Source organism: Berghia stephanieae, chromosome 1, assembly GCF_034508935.2.
Source record: "Berghia stephanieae isolate SIO BIC M18660-M18661 chromosome 1, UCSD_Bste_1.3, whole genome shotgun sequence".
Taxonomy (NCBI): domain Eukaryota; kingdom Metazoa; phylum Mollusca; class Gastropoda; order Nudibranchia; family Aeolidiidae; genus Berghia; species Berghia stephanieae.
This window is the reverse complement of record NC_088360.1, coordinates 98,657,131-98,663,118: the sequence shown is the minus strand read 5'-3', so window position 1 is coordinate 98,663,118 and position 5,988 is coordinate 98,657,131. Positions and strand designations below refer to the sequence as shown.

At 37.8% G+C, this 5,988-nt stretch overlaps 1 long non-coding RNA gene across 1 annotated transcript; it reads right to left on the bottom strand.

Moving 5' to 3' along the window:
* Positions 1–583: 583 nt before the first annotated feature.
* On the bottom strand, positions 584–3,485 carry LOC144962512 (uncharacterized). Its single transcript, XR_013643485.1, has 2 exons — positions 3,239–3,485; positions 584–2,083 (listed from the first exon to the last, which is right to left on the bottom strand). It is a non-coding gene; the product is annotated as an uncharacterized LOC144962512 (long non-coding RNA).
* Positions 3,486–5,988: the final 2,503 nt, after the last annotated feature.

The following is a 5,988-nucleotide window of genomic DNA, read 5'->3' as shown; positions in this document are numbered from 1 at the left end:
TGAGTGACGTCATCTGCATACTATCTATAGAGCAATTCCAAGGCTTAAGAATTCTCACATGTGCTTCACAATGTTCCAATTATTATTCCATCCCCCCCCCCCCCCCCCCCCCCCCCCGCCTTTCAAACCTCCCCCACCCCTTGTAACCTTAATTAACTTCTTGTAAAACGAATACATTCATTTATCTACGTATTATATCCCCTGTCTTATCTTTCAATGTATCTACAGCAGCGGATCTATAAGTAAACTCTGGGCGTAATAGGATTCCACAGTCTGACGTCACGTCCGCCTAGCAACGAATCGGCTGGCTCTAAACAAAAAAAAAATCCGTTTCATTTCAGGAGAAAGGACAAAAGATCCAACATCATCATCAAGAGTGTGTTCTTGTCACTTCAGAGATGGTGACAAAGCCAACCTCCCTGAATGGTTTGACAGAAATAAAAATAAATTGTTTCCACCAGAGCCAGAAAGAAAGAAAAGAAAAGTGACACAAGGAATTCCCATCCCATCTCAATTGGCACCAACATCAAGAAGTCCACCACCACCACCACCACCACCACCACCACCACCACCACCACCATCATCATCATCATCATCATCATCATCATCATCATCATCATCATCATCATCATCATCATCATCATCTGCTCAACTCTCTTCATCATCATCACAAAGTCCCACCTTTAAAAAAAACAGATTCCTCATCATCATTATTTTCCTCCTCATCATCATCATCAGTATCTTCTCCCTCATCATCATCTCAACTCTCGTCACCATCATCACAGGATTCCATCTTTTAAAAAAAAACAGATTGTAGAACAAGTGAGGATATTTTAAATAGAACAACAAATTTAATTCAAGAACAAGAAATTACAGACAAAAATAAGGAAATAACTAGCTTTAAAACACCCAACTAAGTTAGATTCAACGCACTTACACTGTTTCAAGCCTTACAGAAAAAGTTCTTCGAATGGAGACAGGTGTACATTGTTTTAAAATATTTAATATTATTGTTCAATATGTTGAGTGCTTTAGAGGTAACATTATTTATTATAGCGGATGGGAAGTTCAGGAAGAGACAGTTGCATTAAAAGACCAAATTTTCATTATTACACTTATGAAACTTAGACAGAACTACGCTAACCTTCATATTTCACAATTGTTTAGCGTTAGTGAAAGTACTATAACAAATATTATACAAACTTTTATTCATGTTTTACATAAGCCATAAGCTTCTCTTTGAAAATGGTATGAAGGTTACATGCCCTTCTAGACATAAAAATAAACTATCAGCTCCATCATCATTTTTAAGATTTCCAAATTGCAGAATGATCATTGATTGTACATATGACCAAATTGCTATTCCTAAAGAAATAGATAAACAACGGTTAACTTATTCTTCTTATAGGTCCATGAATTCTGTTAAAGCTCTTGTTGGTCTGAGGCCAAATGGTGTGATAAATTTTATTTCTAAACATGATCCAGGGTCTGTCTCGGATAAGGTCATTGTACAAAATTGTGGATTACTAAAACTTTTAATTTTAAGCCCTGGAGATTTAATTTTAGCAGATAAAGGTAATAAAGGTAAAACCCCATCCTGATTCAAGATATTTTACCTCAAGGAGTAACTGTAAATATCCCTCCCTTTTTACATAATAAATTTACTGAAAATGAGATTTTATTAACAAAAGAAATTGCTTCATGTAGAATTCATGTTGAGAGGGCGAATGAAAGACTGAAAAATGTTAACATCCTCTCATATATTCCAACCATGTTAAGAGAAACATCTGATATTATTTTTCAATTTGTTGCAGCACTTGTCAATCCCCAGTCTCCTCTTATTAAGGAGACTGCATTTTGTTAGCTTTGCCATTTATATTGTACAACACACATATTTTGTTCATCATCATCAAATCACCATTCAAAATAATGGTTTTGTAGGTCCATACATGATTTTACATGATAAACATGACAAATTATGGCATTGTTGTATCAATGTATGTTCAATGTCATTAACATTGTTAAATAAAACCACACAAATTAGTTTTGGACTGAATCAACCCAAGGCATCATCAAGATAGATCTGTGGAAGTAAAAGAATAAAAGATTCAAATTTAGAGCTGCGACCATGCTCAATAGGCAAAAAACAAACAAACTAATAAAACGTCTGTTGTGGTCTTGTGGTATGACACTCGCTTTCAGATCAGAAGGTCCTGGGTTTGGGCCTCGCTCGGCGCATAGTTGAGTCCTTGGAGAAGGCTCTTTACTCACAATCTCTCACCGTACTCAGGTGTCAAATGAGTACCTGGCCGTTAACAGCGTTGTCTCTGTCCGAAAAATTGTAATATCGCCCAACAGGCATCATGTCCCGTCTTACATGTTAAATGTTGCTGTTGGCCAGGGACCCCTTATAAAGCACTTTGAGCACATTTAGTGGATATTACGCTGTATAAAAACTCAATTAAAAAAAAAACAAATAAAGTGATTCTTTCATTCGTCTTGCTTTGTTGATAAGGGGGAAACCCCAAACGTCCATTTTATCTGTTTTCGTATATTAAATTGAAGTTCACATTCAATTTCACAATGTTATTGATTTCTTCGAGTTTCAAGCAGCAACATTTACATTACACCTTAACCCAATAGGAAGTTTAGTTTACCGAGACTAACACTGGTCTAAATAAATCCTTTATTCAGCCCATAGAGGAAATTTATCTCTAGGGTCTATTCCCAGGGAAGACTGGAATAACCGCGGTGCAGGGCTGCAAATTGAGCTAGGGCGAGGTGACTTGCTCAAGGCCACACAGCGCAGCGGCGGGTGAACGAACTCGGTACCTTTCGGGTACGAAGCAAAAACCGTACCGCTGATCCACGCTGCCCCACATGAAGTATGATAAAATGTCTAGCGTGATTGGTGATTGTGATGCTCATATGAGTATTATAATAAAGGTTACAACACGATACTAAATAGTATGTAGTAGACTATAGTCAATAGCAACGAAAATTAGCGAAGCAAGACTAAGACCTCAAAGACTCAAAGTCCGTGGTCCATAAGATAAAAACACAATAATTCAATGACTCCCTCTCTCTCTCCCTAACTAAAATCGAAAGTAAACAGTTAAATCTTTCCATTGGATATACTAAATCTGCCTAAACTCAAAGTAAACTGATTATTGTCCAACAGTAGTTGTACGGAGATGTGGGATTTTGAGAGTGAGAATGAGAAGACGAAATGACTTACCTTCACAGAATACTCTTTATTCTTCATGCTGGCTTGAACTTTGCCGAACATCAAGCCATCTGAGTAAGTGAAAGTCAAAACATGACCTGACTGATGATGATTTTCACCTCGCGAGATACTTTTATGCTCATTGGAGAAGTATTTCATAAGGGCGGTGATGGAAATAGGGTTCGTGTCAGCCATTTTTCTCGACTGTTTAGAGCCAGCCGGTTTGTTGCCATGCGTTGCTGCGCAGGATTACGTCACGACTTAGGAAGCCTATAACGAACCATAATTTCGTTTCATACAGGATCAGTCGCCTGTTGGGTTACCTTTTTGCACTAAACTCTTACAATATCCGTCACTGCTTTTAGCCAGGCACTCATTCACACTTGAGCATCGTGGGGTTATTTTGTGTGTAGAGCATCTGTCCTTCCCTAAGGACAACCCGTCGGGGTCAGAATTTTCAACGATCACTTCCACACAATCGGCCACTGATCACGGTTATCATTGGTTGATATAATTTGTGTCAGGACGAGACACGCAAAAAACAATAACAAAGACCTGAGTGACGTCTTCTTCGAACTATCTATAAGAAGTCACTGCCTGGTGGTCATGATAAGGTTTGTGTCACTCCCTTGGTACTCTCAGTAGGAGCTGGTCACAATACGACGCGACCGTCAAGCTGCCTAGCTATAGATAGTTCGAAGATGACATCACTCCGGTCTTTGTTATTGTTTTTTTTTTGCCATCCGCGTTTATGAGTAATGCTCACTGAACTGTATTAACCCGACTATAAACGTTCATGGATACACACAGCTTTGTGTGTCGGTCCGTTATACTTCTGGATGGCAATGTTATGAGCTTCTTAGCCAAGCGCATACTATCTATATTTTGTATCAAAAATTAAACCAGAGAAACTAAAAAATGTATTTATTTACTTAAATTCATTCATTCATTATTTCATTCTTTCATGTATTTATTTATTGAATCATTTATCTATTCGGTCATTTATTTTTTTACCTATATATTTATTTATCTTTATATTTATTTATTTTTATATTTATTTATCTTTATATTTATTTATCTATATATTTATTTATTTTTATATATATTTATCTATATATTTATTTACTTATTTATTTCAACTGAATTTATCATAACTTAACCTACACCGTGTTCACTTGAATGATAAGACATGGACATGAAACTTTTCTTTCTTCTCTCGTTATCTCGCCCCGCCCCCCCCCCCCCCCCCCCCCCAACCCCCACTCCCCTTCTTTCACGCCCGAAACCAATCCTCCCATTATCATCAGTCATAACACACACACACACACACACACACACACACACACACCTGTATCCAATGTCACCATGCACAGCTGGGCGAATTTATCTTTTAATCTTTTAAAACACCCCAAAGGATCCCTCTTCCACCCCCACCCCCAACCCAACCCCACCCCCTCTCAAACCTCCCCCACCCCTTGTAACCTTAATTAACTTCTTGTAAAACGAATACATTTATTTATCTACGTATTTATAATATCCCCTGTCTAATCTTTCAATGTATCTACAACAGCGGATCTATAGATAGTATGCAGATGACGTCACTCAGGCCTTTGTTATTGTTTTTGCCATCCGCGTTTGTGAGTTGTTCTCACTAAACTGTATTAACCAGACTATAAAAGTTCATGGTTACACAGAGTTTGTGTGTTGGTCCGTTATACTTCCGGATGGCAATGTTGTGAACTCCTTGGCCAAGCGCATTCTATCTATAGATAGTATGCAGATGACGTCACACAGGCCTTTGTTATTGTTTTTGCCATCCGCGTTTGTGAGTTGATCTCACTAAACTGTATTAACCAGACTATAAAAGTTCATGGTTACACAGAGTTTGTGTGTTGGTCCGTTATACTTCCGGATGGCAATGTTGTGAACTCCTTGGCCAAGCGCATTCTATCTATAGATAGTATGCGCTTGGCTAAGAAGCTCATAACATGTGTAACCATGAACTTTTATAGTCTGGTTAATACAGTTCAGTGAGAATAACTCACAAACGCGGATGGAAAATATAACAACAAAGGCTTGAGTGACGTCATCTTCGAACGCTCTATAAGTAAACCCTGATCTACAACAGCCTTAACAGATCAAACCCCTCCGACTCCGACTCCTACCCCCCCCCCCCCCCTCTCCCCTCCATTTCCACTCCATGCCCCAGTCAGAGTTGTGTCGTATTCTGAAAAAAACAACAACAAAAAACAAATCCAAACAAAGCCAAAACAAAAATCAACCCAAGTTTTAAACTTTCGGCCAGAAAACCCATTCTTCAATCCATACCGATCAATTAAAAATGACCCTCATCTTGGACATAGCTATCAAACCTAGGATTTCTATTAGTCCCGTTTTTTTTTTCTAAAAGTTATTAGTAAGTTGAGGGTCATTCTAATAATTTGATCGATATCCGAAGGACGAGTTTCCTGGACAAAATTTTAAATACGTGTTTTTTTTGTTTTGTTTTGTTTTTTTTTTTTTTTTTTGTTTTTTTTTTAAATGAGAAACGAACAATAAAGTAATCGCAGTCACACCAAAAAAAAAACAAACAAAAAAAAAAACAACAAAAAAAAAAACCCAATCAAGCTTGAGCATTTATATAGCGCAATATCCACTGAACGTGCTCAAAGCGCTTTACAATGGGTCCCTGGCCAACAGCAACAGGTAACATGTAGGACATGATGCCTGTTAGGCAATTATACAATTTATTTTCGGACAGA